This window comes from Triturus cristatus, chromosome 5_2 (genome assembly GCF_964204655.1).
Source record: "Triturus cristatus chromosome 5_2, aTriCri1.1, whole genome shotgun sequence".
In the NCBI taxonomy this organism is placed as follows: domain Eukaryota; kingdom Metazoa; phylum Chordata; class Amphibia; order Caudata; family Salamandridae; genus Triturus; species Triturus cristatus.
The window spans coordinates 637,985,342-638,000,167 of NC_140588.1; positions in this window are offsets into that span (position 1 = coordinate 637,985,342).

Consider the following 14,826-nt stretch of genomic DNA (forward strand, 5'->3'; position numbering starts at 1 on the left):
CATTATTTCGCAACTAAACAGAGAGAGCTGCATCTGGAAATAATGTTTAAATGGCGATGCTATTTTTTTTCAATTTAAATTAAAGAACATTATTTATTTCCTTGCGAACTGGCATTCATATAATTAGTTTCACACACTGTAAATCACTAGCATCTCAATCTATTCTCTCTCGTATTTGTGTAATAACACTAATGTCATTAGATAACATTGCATTATTAAAAAAAAAAAAAAAGCCGTGTATGTTTTGCATTGAATTGTCTGCCGCCTTGCAGAACTGCGTACACCAGATTCTGTGGTCCTGGCCCACGGGTGGAGCATGTCTCTTTGAAGGCGGTGGTACTGGATGCCTTACCCGGTGGAAAGGGCTCACCTCAATAGCATAACAAAAGTTTAAGGGGCCCCCTGCAATGTACAATTTTATCCAGAGCGCTCAGACCGGAGTACTGTGCTGAGGGGGGGCCCCGCCGCGGGGGATGCGGGGGCCTGTGTTACACCGCTGGCTCACCTCCTCCACATTCATGGGCGCTTAGGGCTATTTCTCCCTTTGGCAGTTGAAGTTATGTGTCAGTCCCAGATGCGTTCCTGCACCACTGCTTGAACATGCCAGTACATACCAGTAACCCTGAAACATCATTGGAAATGTTTAATACTGATTTTTAGAGTCTTCTGTTCTGCCTTTAACAAAGGGGAGCAGTGGCATATTGTTTCCAAATTATTATGGTTGATACCTCTCTATATTTGTGTGGAACATACCAGTCCAAGATGGTTATTGTAGAGACTTCTACTTCACTTCTTATTTAAGGGAGCTGCTACTGGAGTTGGATATGTTGCAACAGACTTTAAGTTCATTTTTCGATGTGTACGTCGACCACTATCTTTTTTATTATAGATTTTTGTTCATATCTTTCTTCTTTCAATTCCTGCTGCTTATGAATTATTCTGCATCTTACATGCTCTGACTCTCCAATTGTTTATTACCTTCTCCAGCAGCTACCTTCATGCTCAATAAGGAACTCCAGTATTGCTGTGGACATTTCTTCCATTTTAGCGCTTTTCCCCGCTAATTGTGCCAATTTTAAAAGGCATTAGTTAATGTCTGTGAGACATTGGGTTGTTGGTTGACTGGGGTGTGACCCCTGGTCTAGCAACAGCCACATACACTTGCAGGGTGTACCACAAAAAGTCACTATAATAACCTGTACTTAACCCTGGGTAGCTTCCTAGAATAAGCAGTCAGGCTTAACTTAGAGGCAATGTGCAATGTTTTTATGCAGCACGCAAAAAGTAATAAAGTAAAAATACAACATAAGAAAAGCCCCAAACCAATTTATAAAACTAGAGTACCTTTTAATAAATTATTTGACAACAAAACAACAAAAATCCCATCAGTAGAACTAGACTTATGAATTTTTAAAGTTTTAAGTGAAATCTAGTGCCTAAAAGATCAAAGTGCAACCATAGACATCTAGTCGTGCGAGACGAGAGCAAAGTCGAAAGTTAAGACTGTGCACGATGGAGCATGGTTCGGATATTAGAAGTGGATTGGGCCAGGTCAGTGCTTACTTTTAGACTTGGAAAATTTTTTGAAGACAAATGTCTGAAAAGGTAAAGTTCAGCGGGCCAAAGCTTCAGGAGGTGTCTGAGGAGGGAGCTTTGTCATCCGATGGCATTAGGATGAAGCAGCGGGGAAGATTTCTGCATTTGAAATTAGTCGCTGAAATGGAAGTCAGAAAACTGCCACAGGACGAAGAATAGGGCTGTAGCCGAACACAGCTCCATGAGGTTGGATACCCCTTTGATGAAGGACCGCTGAAACAGATTTGCTACTACAGAGAAGAACTCTGGGAGAGAAGGTGAAATATCAATGCGTCCTCGGGTGAGTAGGGAGCAGCTTTGGTTTCAGACTTCTTCTAGTTCTCAGAGCACTTTGTGGTCACATTTCCCAAGTCCTCAGTTTTAGAAATTGACCATATGGGCACCTTTAGCACCACAACTAAGGTACAGTAGTGGTGGGACACTTCTTGGGGGTTCAGGACTCACTCCAGCTGAATCCATGACTGAGCTGCTGAAACTCTGCAAACAGAAGGGACTGAAAGCAGACAAAGGCACTACCAAGCTCGACCTCCAGGTAGCTCTCAGGGCCTTTGAGGAGGTGCTGAGGTGGCAGGCTACATAAGAGGAGTAAGCGGTAAATGACATTGAGGAGGAGGGAGCACAAACTGAGGATGAGGAGAGAGAGGAACCAATTGAGCAGCCAGCAGAGCCCAACTCAACACCAGCAGAGTTGCCCAGGATGTAGCAGGGAGCAGTGTGTATATCAGGGGCCTTATCCAAGAGGAACTAGAGGACAGGAGGGAGGAGATGGAGCTCAAGCTGGAGCTGAAGCTGAAGCTAGTCTAGCTAAGGATGGGAGGGGCAAGGATGGCCCATGAACTCAAACTCAAGGAGCTGAAAGTAAAAGCCAAGCAGGTGGAGTCTAGCAGTAGTGGTAGCAGCATACCTGGAGTACCCAATGGAGAGGACAGGGTCACATATCCAAAGACATGATGCCCAGTTATGTTGTGGGAAATTAAATAGCTAAATGGTTTCCAGCAGGTACATGGCCACAGTGGGGAGGTACACACTCCTGACACATGAGGTATGTGACCAAACCAAGTATGGTCCTATGAAGGCCCTTCGTCTTACTAAATTAGTACTCTAGGAGCTTGTGTATCCTCAGAGTTATATAATATACTGTGAACCATTTATCTGAGCAGAGGTTTGAGCACTGGGACTCGTTTTTGTGCAAATTGAGCACTGATTTTCCTTGCCCTAGCCAACAAGTTAATTTCTGGATCAATTCTAAACTACTTTTAGTAATACCTGAATCTAAAAGGTAGGGCATTCACCTGTGAACACCTGCATATTAAAAATATGTACCTAAACTTTGGTACAAAACCTATGTGAAAAGGGGATGAAGAGGAACATGGTGATCATAGTAAATCTTTCTAATTCACACAGAAGTGAAACTCAAGCAAGAGGAGCCTTTAAAGCTGTGTAGACTGTGGTGAGCTTAGACCTCTCCTGACGTCAGACTTTTTGTTAAGTCTGGGAAAACTAGTGACATCAAAAGAGTGACCTGCCTTAACAGAACTTTGAACATTTTCAAAAACAAAACTCTTGTATCATCTTGACTTCACATGAATAACTTGTGTTTAATTAAAACTATGTTTTAATTTAAGCTTTTTAATGTATCAATCAATAGGAAGTTAGTGGGAACGGTATATCAAGCAAGATCGTCTCAAGGCACTAGGGGAGCATCTGTCGTCCAGCGGGACTGTTCAGTTGAGCCGCCATGAATTGAGAACTTTCCTGAACTGATGCACCAATGAGGATGATCTCAGGTGCAGAGGAAGTTTGTACCAGGTCTTTTCCACCAGGTGGGAGAAGGAGCAGCCTCCATACCTGCTGATTTAGACTCTGGAAGTGAGAACGAGGAAGAGGGTGGTGGAACACTAGTGTCTGGTGTGTTGGTAAATGAACAAGCATAGGTTAATGTAGGCAGGTCTTTCATTGTGGAGTCCTTTGTAGGCGTGGGTAGGCATCTTGAACTTGCAGCTTTTCTGAACTGAGAGCCAGTGGTGTTTACCAAGGTGGGGCGTGATGTGGGCTTGCCTCAGGAGCTCCAGGATTAGCCCTGCTGCTGAGTTCTGAATTGTATGCAGTCTTCTTTGGAGGCTAGTGGGGATTCCTACATACAGAGTGTTCCCGTAAGCAAGCCAGCTAGTCAAGAGGGCCTGGGTGATTATTTGTCTGGTGCTGGCAGGGAGCCAACTGAAAATCATTTGGAGCATGCACAGTGTGAGGAAGGAAGTGGTGGAGACCGTGTTGACTTGCTTCTTCATAGAGAGCTTGTTGTTCAGGATGATACCATGTTATTGGTGTGGTGTGTAATAGTAGGTGAGTGTCCAAGTTCTATCAACCCCTATGTGTCACTCCAAGGAGAGGCATGGTTCCCAAAGATGTGGACTGCCATCTTGTCTACGCTCATTTTGAGGCAGTTGTGCTTCATCTAGTTGCCGATGTTGGCTATGCACCTACGGAAGTTGTCTCTAGAGATGGTGAGGTCTTCTGCCAAAGAAAGAAAAAGGGTGTCATCAGTGTAGGAGAAGATCTTCAGCCTGTGCGTTCTGATTATGTTGGCTACGGAGGTGATGAAGGTATTAAAGAGGGTGGGGCTGAGGAAGGAGCCTTGCGGGATTCTAGAGATGATGTTCTTAGGCTCCGAGGAGTAGGGAGGGAGTCAGATTTTCTGAGTTCTTCAGGTAAGGTAGAAAGCGATCCATTTGAGGGCATCTCCTTGGATTTCAATATAGTGGAGTCTGTTGATCAGGAACTGGTGGGAGACTGCGTCAAAGGCAGCCCAGAGGTCGAGGAGGATGAGGGCCACAGTCTCATCATGGTCCAGGAGGGTTTTGATGTAGTTGGTGGGTGCTATGAGGGTGGTCTCAATGCTGTGGTTGGATCATAAGTTGGACTTGGAGGAGTCCAGGAGGTTGTTGTGCTCCAGGTGTCTAGTCAGCTGTATGGAACGTTAAATGTCACCAGTAGACTGCAGCAAACAATGTGCCACTCACAGCAGTGATGCAGAAAACCCGACCCCAGGTGTACCATTGTAGCCAGGCAGAACAGTTTTTAAACTGACAATTTGACCTGTCAAAATAAACCTTTTGGCAGGATTAAATCTTCCATTAAATATTAGTCACCTCAAAAGTATGCCTTAGTTAACATACACCATTAAGACTGATGTGATTACCCAGTATCCCACAGAACCTGGGACATCTAGTTGTATATAACAACAATTGGTTCTGTAGGGAGTCTACTATTTCTTCCACAAGACATATTTATTATCCCGTATCACTAGGAACATGACAAATCAAATGTACAGGCATTAAAATATTATCTAATGAAAAACCATGATACCAAAAAGATATGAAATTTAAGACATGGTATATTTTTCATCATATATCCTGAAAAAATGCAAATAATTACATTTTAAGGGAACACACAGGACTGTCGTATAAAATATACATGAACAAAAAAGCAACAAATAAATCAAACTTAAAAGTGTATCAGGACTGTGATACATTAAATACGAGAGACATTACAAAGATAAACATAAAATACATAAATGAATAAATATGCTGTCCGTAGAAAACATATTTATATGCCGGAGCTGATACCCTTCTTCGCTTGGATGTGTAGTCTGCTCGACAGAGGTAAGGAGCCCCTCTAATTAAAGTTGACTTTTCGGCCCAAAGAGGTTATGTGTTAATATAAAACATCAACATGGGTCTTCTTCAGAACTTGGAATCAAAAAAGAACAGCCTGTGCGTCAGAAAATAGGTGTCAGTGAAAGGATCAGTCATTGTATAAAATAGAACACACGTGGAGCGTGTAATGTGTCCATTAACAAAGAAGTCTAGCCTGTGAATAGGGTGAGACAGCCTCAATTGAACGCATCCCGTTCAGACATTACATTTTGGTCTAGGGAGGTCCTTATTATTAGGAGTGGCCGTATATTTAGAAAACGGAGACTGTGGGTCCCTTTGGAATCTTCCTCAGTATATATTGGAGCCAGCGACTAGACTCCCCTGAGTATATTGGTGACTAGCGAATATCTCAGAGATCCAGAACAGTTTCTCTGTAGAGAAGTATAAAATAAAATGAGGACTGATTCCAAATGGATGTTAGACACAAAGAATGTAGTCTCTTTGATATTCCTCTTAGGCAAAATTACTTGATGAACAATATTTAAATGAACAATTAAAAAAGGTTCATGACGAGAGACTGATAATGTGCTCATCCTGTCCTGAAAGATCTGTGGCGAGTTATCAACAATTTCTCAAAGAACCAAAGTGAAATCTGCACGGGAAAACATATAATCATCTGCAGCAGATGTTTAAAACAAATAATGCAACATCTCTGATCTATATCTCTCTGTGGAAAATTACAATATTAAAATGAGCACGTTGTGTAAGCAGTTACAAAAAAATTAAAATTGCATAGCAAGAAGGAGATATTTCATATCTGCTCCAACATATATTTGTTTTCTATGGACACCATATTGACTCATTTATGTATTTTATGTTAATCTTTGTAATTTCTCTTGTATTTAATGTATCACAGTCTTCTTGATACACTTGTGAAAAGTTTGGATGTATTTATTATTTTATTTATGAATATGTTATACAACAGTCCTGTGTGTTCCCTTGAAATGTACCTATTTGCATTTTTTCATGATATATGATGAACATTATACTGTGTCTTAAATTTCATATATTTTTGGTGTCGTGGTTTTTCAATAGGTAATAATTTAATACCTGTATAATTGGAATATATGGCGTTACATCACGGTGTTTACACCGCAATGCCTTTACAATGCAGGCAGTACAACGCAGGTCGTTACAACGACTTGTGCTGGAGGGCGCTGGATTTAAGAATAGTATGACTTACTATTCCAACTCCAGTCTACATACGGTAGCGAAGGTGTTGGAATAGTAAATCATACTATTCCTTAGGCTAGAGTGCCATCCAGCGCAAGTCATTGTAATTACTTGTGTTGTACTACCCGCGTTGTAAAGGTATTGCGGTGTAAACGGCGCAATGTAAACAATGTTTCCCGTATAATTGATTTGTCATATTCCTACAGGATATTGAATAAGTCTTGTAGAAGAAATAGTATACTTCTACAGAACCAATTGTTAGTTATCATAAAGGCAGACTGCATAGCATGTAAAAGTAAGTAATTTAAAAGTATAATGTTCTGCTTGTCCTTACAGTGAAATAAAAGTCTAAAAACTATTGTCACTGTGGTAGGCTGGCTGCTTCCTTATAGTAACTTGGATTATATTATTACCCCTTATAATGCCAATGCCAATTTCAGTTTTGTAACAGCTAAAATAATGTTTAAGGTCTCTTTCTAATAGTTAGACAAAATCCAACGGAATCGTAAGTGGAATTTTATCTTATCTATTAAAAAGAATGAGTTTGGAAAAGCAATCAACTTTTCTATGCTTAAAGTCACTAAGGTCTTTCTGAAAGTGTAACAATTTGAGCCTTCCAGCTGATCGCTCCTCTGTAGTGAGGTGTGACTTGCTCCCAGGAAAGGGACAAAGAGCCTTGAAATGGGGAGGTGTTTTCCTTCATTTGACAGGATAGCCTGATGGCTCTGCTCAGGACCTTGGTAGACTTCAAAGGAGACTTATCCTGTAACGGGTAGATGTAGCTCCCATCTAGGCCTGCCACTCTATCAGCCTTCTAGTGAGACTGGGACCAATCTATGCAGGATGGTGAGCTGCCCAATAACTGGTTTAGAATGACCACAGGAGATGGGTTGTCCATTTGCATAACCACCCCTCAAGGAAGTCCCAGGTAGCTCTCAACAGGGGAAGAAAGGTTCTGCCATGTTTAATTTAGTGAGAGTGGGTCACTGTGGGATGGTCTAAATTAAAATGCTTAGGAAGTGCTGTGAATGTGGGTAGGCTTGCCTCCGGGAATTTTCACCCCATTGGTGAGGCAATAGGCAGGAGTTTCCCCCACCCACAGGCTGGTAGTGGGCAATGCTGTGGCATCCAAAATACCCTTGTCTGAACATTGATGGGCCTGAGGAGGATTCATAAGAGCACTGTCCTATTGAATGAAGACCTGAGAAGACTAGACCTGCTTTCCTTGTACCTAGGATGGCTGAAGTTAATCAAAGGGTCATAAGGCTGACCTCAAACTTGGCCTTCTGCTTCAAAGATTTTTGTCTGCATTCCCAGATGATCTGTTCCAACTGGACCTGGCTTTGATCCTTCTTCTGGCCTTTAATGCAGTGAGTGTTGACCTCATAAAAATGTGTACTCCAAGGTCCTGGACACTTTGCTTGTGCTGAACTTGGAATTTTTTGCCAACTTTTTGCCTAATGAACCATTGTGAAACCGGGACCAACCTGCCAACCAATCTGCTGAGGGTGCATTGCCGCTGGGATTAAGATTGTCACAGCTTCAGCTATATTCTTCCCTACAAAAACAAATCGATTTCAGTGGAACTGTCATCGAGCAGCATTTAATGACATTGAACCGTGTTTGACATGAGCCTGCAGCTTTGCCACACTGAGGAAATCCGACTACCAGAGGAAGTGTCCAAGTCCAAATGTAGAAAGCTTCACCTGCACCATCATTAAAGGGTATCTGATGAAAATTGAGGATTAGAGTTTGGGCGTGAAACCTGAACTTTTCCCACTCCAAGCTTTCCCCGCCATTCTCAATGACTTCACTGAGATCTTGTCCTTTGGCTCTGCATCATCAACGAGTCCATCTTTAGTCACAGCCTGCTTTTTCACCCTTACGACCCTGGTCCCTCTTTCCAACCCATGCTAGATCATTGAGGTTGTCCTAAACTTTCACCTTAGTGTCAGATGAGTGCAGCTAGCTAGCTACATTTGGCACTTCAAATTTTTGATGCTATTTTTCATCTCCAAATCCCTTTTATTGTTTTGGTGTCAGTTTATTTAGGAACATATTCTCTATTTCTGTATATTGAATTGGGATGTTTTTTCTGTTGTGTTTTGACTTTTTTACCGTACTGCATAAATACTTTAAATATTGCCTCCAAAGTTAAGCCTGCCTGCTGTGTGCAATAGCTCAGGATTAGCCAGTGATGTTTGAGGTTTATCCTGACAAGGATTGTGAATATTATTTGTAGTGGGTTTTCACTCCCCTCAACTAATACTTTACTAATACAACTTCTTTCAATTGAGTTTTGATGTAAAACTAAATAGAGAATGATATTTGTCCATTGGTTGATTTGCACAATGTGTAGCTAGGAAGTCTGCAATCAATCCACCTTTCCCCAGTTGATCAAGCGATGTGATTCTGGGAATTACTTCACTTCATTATGCACCCACTTTCTAGATAATCACTTTTAAGAGCAGTTTGGGAAGTGCATTGTACAAGGGTTCTCCTGGTAATGGACAGGGCCACTGGAATTATGCAATTTTGCGGATGCAGCTTTTATTTTTATAATTATAGTTTAGCTGCTTTTGCCACATATTCCATCATCTCCAGCCAAATCTGCAGATTTTAACTAAATGTTTTGTTTTTAGCTGAAACAGTTCAAAAGTTACTAAAAGCACAGTGAAAAATTGTGTTGCAGGCAATGGCCCTTTGCAAAGTTTGACTGGTCACCTTTCTGTTGTTTATTGTATATATTTGTGTGTTAAATTGACACTAACGACAGCTGAATTGACGTTTAGTTCACCAATCGAATCCTCATGAGGTGGAAGGAAGGGGTCATAGGTGTTTCTAAGTTACTGATGGAATCTATTGCTTCTTCTCAATGCCGTTCAATATGATGATATAGTCTAAAATACTAAAGCGTAATGCTTCAGATTATAAAAAATGCACATTCTTAAATTAGATGGCCTTTCTGCACCCGTCTCCACCCGTTCAAGGCTGGGTTGGGCCACCCCTCTTTTTCCTGGAGTGTCAAGCCTTTTTTGAGGTAATTGTTTTCCTGTGTTTGTTTAGAAGTATTCTGACCTAGTCCCATTACCATCTGTTTGTCCTTTTCTCAGGACTGCTTAGTGAAATATCCCAAACTGCTCTCAAATGTGATGATCTAGAAATATTAGGCAATTATGGGCAAGAGGAAACTACAAGGCGCAGGTGTGACAAAGTCTACCCCAACAGTTGCATCTACACTAGCCTCAGACAGACTTCTCATCACCAACTACTTGACAAGGGTTATGGGTGCACTTACCACCAAAATAAAATGGGTAGAGGAAAATCTTACAGCAGTTAGGAGGTGCTCGCTGTCCCTACCTGTTCTGCAAGTCCCAACTAGCCGAATAATGACCATTGATGGAGTGACTGCTTATAAACAGGCTGAGCACTAGTAGGCAGCTGGGGCCACCATCGCTAAGTAAGTCCCATCCCTCCAGCCAGGCTGTGCTCAGAAACGGCAATGACACTATGGCTAACAAGGCAGACTGAATGTGCACTTGGAGAGGCTGAAAATTCTCCTAGTAACTTTACGGCACATTTATCTGTCGCTGCTTCCTGCACTAACTCAGATTCACCATTACCAAAGCAGAGCAAGCTACAAATAAGCAGCTTTTCTCAAAGAAGAATTGTCAACAGCCTCAGAATTTAGATGTTTTAGGTGTCTCCTCGTCCATAATGGGCCCCCACGAAAAACTGTTGGTACAGCTAGGTATCTTAATCAAATATGGAAATGGCGATCTTTTTATCAGTCCCAGCCCTTAAAAAGGATTTGTTTATGAAATCTGAACAGTGGCTGGAAAAAATCACCAGACTGTGTGACCCACAATTACCTACTTTTTAGAGGGCCTCCCACACTGAAAATGACCCTAAACCGCCTCCTCTCCAACAATTTGAGGCATCTCACCTTACTTCTGATTAACAGTCTAGGAGGCCTGCTGCCAATGCCAATTTGTGGCCTATCTTTGATCCTGCAGCTACTAACGTTAGCCATATTGGGTCTCAGCTACTGACCAGTGCAACCCTTTCTGCTAGCAATAAGGGTCCTGCAGTAAGGTCAAAGACTAATTCATCACTTCAACCTCGCCAGTTTCAACCTCACCTTCCCCTGAATCAACTTCATATGTTATTGTTTTGGACCATGCTCCTATTCTTCACAGTGGGGATTCTCAATTGGAGGATGCACTGAGTAATAAAGTTTTGTATTGGCTGAGTAGGCATACCAGGATCTTTATGGACCTCTCATGTGAAATCCTCTTAGTGAGGTAAGTGTTGGGTGTTGGCCTTCATCCAATATCAGCTGCGGAGGAGTACAAATCACCGGGATAAGTGAGGCATCTTCGTTCTGCCTTAAGCTGCTGACAGAATCTAGTCGTCTGATCAGAGCATTGCCATTGAGCCATTTCTATCATCCTCTGGTGTTCAGAGGATTTACTCCTACACTTCTTTTTACCCCTCCCTCACTTATCTAATTTGGAGGAAAATTACAGAAATCCCCGAACACCACTGATTCTTTCAAAACCCAGAAAAATACAGATCCATTAACCTCGGCACCTCTCCTAGTTTTCCATCTGTCAGAGGTTATAGCAAATATCTCAGACTTTAGGACGTCTGCATCTAACTTAGATGCCTTAAGTGCCAAGGGTATATTCGCTTCTTCATCCTGTAATGTGCTCCTTCTCCCTGTAATGATGCCCCCCTTTTCAAAGTATTGACTTGGAATATCACAAGATACAGCCGAAAATTGACATTGTAGACTGGCTTAATCTTATCCGGGGTTATGAGTTAGTCTGCCTTCAAGAAACATGGTCCGTAACAGACTTTCATATTAATGGGGTTTGTTCCTCTTTAACCCCGCTCTGCCAGTCTCCTCGGGAAGGGCGAGGGGTGGCACAGCGATCCTGATTCCTCTCAATGGTAACAGGGGAAACGTTAAGCTGTTCTACACCATGGTTTCAATTAATAATGTTAACCTGTTGAAATTTTGGTGATTAACTTTTATCATAATAATTTCAATCAGAATAGCACACATGCTATTGATATCCTTAGTGAGGCTATCAAGAAGAAAAATACTGCAGGACACGTTTCATATATTTTATGGGTAGGGGGTTTTAATTGTACCACCTGTGATTTCAGCAGTACAAGGGTATGTGGTTCGGTAAATGAGGCTGGTCAACCTACAGCCCACTTTAGACACTCCATGCAGGGTGATGCTTTAAATAACATTGCCATCTCAGATGACCTAATCTTTTTGTCAGATTGTGCTAAAGAGGATCTTAATATTTATCCTTCTTTTTTGGGTGAAACCAAACACATAGATTTTATGCTATTAGCCAGAAACAATTTTCATTTGGTTAGTGATTTTAACATGATACCGAAGTGTGTTAGCAATCATAACCCCTTGGCAGCAAGTTAGGAAATCCACAAGCCATACAAACTACCATTATGTACAATTAAAACCAAGGTCTTAGACTAAAATGGGAGCAGATTGATTCTGTGGCCTTTAAAGCCACACTAGTTGGGGGAAATTCCAGCTTGACCTTTAACTGTCTGTTAGATGAGCCTTCCCCTGATGCTTTGATAAGAGACTTTGAGCAGCTGTGCCAAGCCATCTCATCAGACCTGACGGTGAAATTTCCCACCCAGTCTGGTAAGACGTACTGCTGGTTTAATTGTTCTTGCAGTCAAGCTCATAAATGTCTTAAACTGGCATTAAATAAAGCCCCTGGAAACAGGGACTCAGTCAGGATAGCATGGAAAAATTATAAAACTACTCTTGATGCAAGAAAGGAAGAACTTAGGGTCAAAGCCTGGTCTGATCTTTTGGCCTTGGGGCACTACAAAGACTCAAACATGTTTTGGAATGTTACTTATTGCCACATATTTACTGAGATCAAGATCATAGATGTGGCTGCTTGGGTGGTGGACATTTGTCATATATTTAATCCCCTGGTTAAGGCAGTTCCAGACAGAGAAGCTGATACCTTCACCTCCACAAACCTGATCCTGGCTTCTCAATACTGCTCTACAATTTCAGTCAAGGAGGTAGAATCTGCCATTAAACTGGACATAGGGAGGAAAGCGCCAGGCCCGGATGGGGTTCCACTAGACCTCTTTGAAAACAACCCCAATCTGTGGGCACCAATCCTCACTAACATACTTCCCGTTTGGTGGAAAGTGGCCATTGGTCCCCATTTTTAAAAAGGAAGACAAAAAAGATCCAGCATGCTACAGGTCAATCTCCGTCGTGGATTTCAGGGATAAGGTCCTATGCAGAGTCCTTTTAGCCCGACTAGAAACATGAGCAGCTAAAAATAATTTATTATCTGGGTCCCAATACATTTTCAGAGATGGTTGTGGGACGGTTGAGCAGGGCCTGAACTTGGTGCTAATTGTCAGCAAATATACAAAGTTCATGAAGAGCTCAATACATCTGACCTTCTTGGACCTGTTGAGCACTTTCGTCACTGTAAATCGACAAAAATTATGGAGAATGATGGGTTACATGGGGGGGCAGAAGCACTGGTTATCCTCCATTGAAACACCACGGTGAAAGTACGCTACTCCCCTGAAGGAGAATGCAATGAATCACTACTCTCAACTGAGGGTATTCATCATGGCTGCATCCTAGCCGCCTTTTTGTTCCTCATTTATATAAACGGCTTGGAGTCCTTCCTTCTGCAAAAGAATTTCGATTTTCCTAAGGTTGGCAATCAGTTTATATCCACTCTTCTTTACGCAGACAACGCTGTCCTCTTAGTATAGACAGCTAACAGCCTGCAAAAAGCCCTTGATGCTTTTGTGAAATTCATGCCTTCCTTAGATTTCAAAGTAAATGTCCCATATAATGGTGTGCGGTCCAAAAAGAACCAAAACAAAGACTTTTTATTTACAAGGAAATGCTGTGGGAACCGTCTCAAATTTCTGTTACCTGGGGGTTCTTTTTAATAAGCAGCTTAAGTGGGATCCTCTTTCAACTTTAAAGGTGCAGCAAGTTAATTGGAAGGTTGAGGCTCTTTTCCGATTTGCAGCTAGGCTTCGGCAGAAACCAATCCTAGAAATGTTATCTTCCAAGTGAGCTGCATCAAGCAGCACACTTTGAAGTGACAAAATGGCATTTCAATATTGTTTATGTGCAGAAAGGAACAGCTTCCTGCACATAAAAAATCTTCCCCTGCGGTGACTGCATTGGCACTACACTGCTAAGTGTAGCACCAGTGCAGGGGGAACGCAAGGCTGCACCACATCCTTGTAAATGAGGTGCAGCTTAGCATTTCTGAAGTGGTGGAGTGAGGCGTTAAGCCTCACTTCTCCAATTCCTTGCACATATGCCCCTAAGAGAGGAATACATCGATGGGGAAAGTGAGGTAGAGATGGGTAAAGTTTTAGAGTGAGGTATAGAGTTAGGGGGGCATATTATCAAGGACCAGCGTTAAAATTATCGCCGCTTTAGAGGCAGAAAACTGCAGCTAAAGCGGCGATAATGGGCTTGATAATATGCCCTAGAGAATTCCAATAGAAGCCCATGTTGACACCAGAACATGGACTTCTATTGGAATTCACAAGGACATATTATCAAGCCCATTATAACCGCTTTAGCGACAGTTTTCTGCCGATAAAGCGGCGATAATTTTAACACAGGACCTTGATAATATGCCCCAAAGTACGTTAGATATAGGGGTAAACAAATATATAGAGAGTGAGAGGAGTTGAGTATCCTGAGAGGTGAGGTGTAGAGAGAGGTTAGGTCAAAGAAAGGTAAATTTGTGAGAGGTAGAGGTAAATTGCTGAGGTAGAGAGAGAGATGTATAGAGATGTGAGATAGAGAGGGATGAGGTGGCAACACAGACAACATAAGAAGTAAGCTATATAAAGACAGGCTACATAAACAGAGTAGCAAGGAAGGTTGAGAGAAAAGGGTAGAAAAGGATGAGGAGTAGAGAGAAAAGGAGTAACATAGAGAGACAGAAGCGAAGCAGAGAAAGTTTAGTTTGATACAGTTGTGGAGCGAGTGTGATATTTAGAGAGGATTATTAGGTAGATGGAGGAACTGAGAGAGGTGAGGCAAGGAGATGTATTGATAGAGAGAGCGGGAGAGAGAGAGAGAGCAGGTGATGAGGTACAGAGGATGAGATTAAAGAGATGAGAAAACAGAGAGAGTGCCAAATAGAATGAGATAATAATAGAGAATAAGTTGTTGAGAAGGAGAGGTACCGATAATAAATAATGGAAATGAGAAAGGTTATATAAATGAGACAGAAGGAGAAAGATAAGTCAGGGGGAGAGGGGAGATAGCAAACAA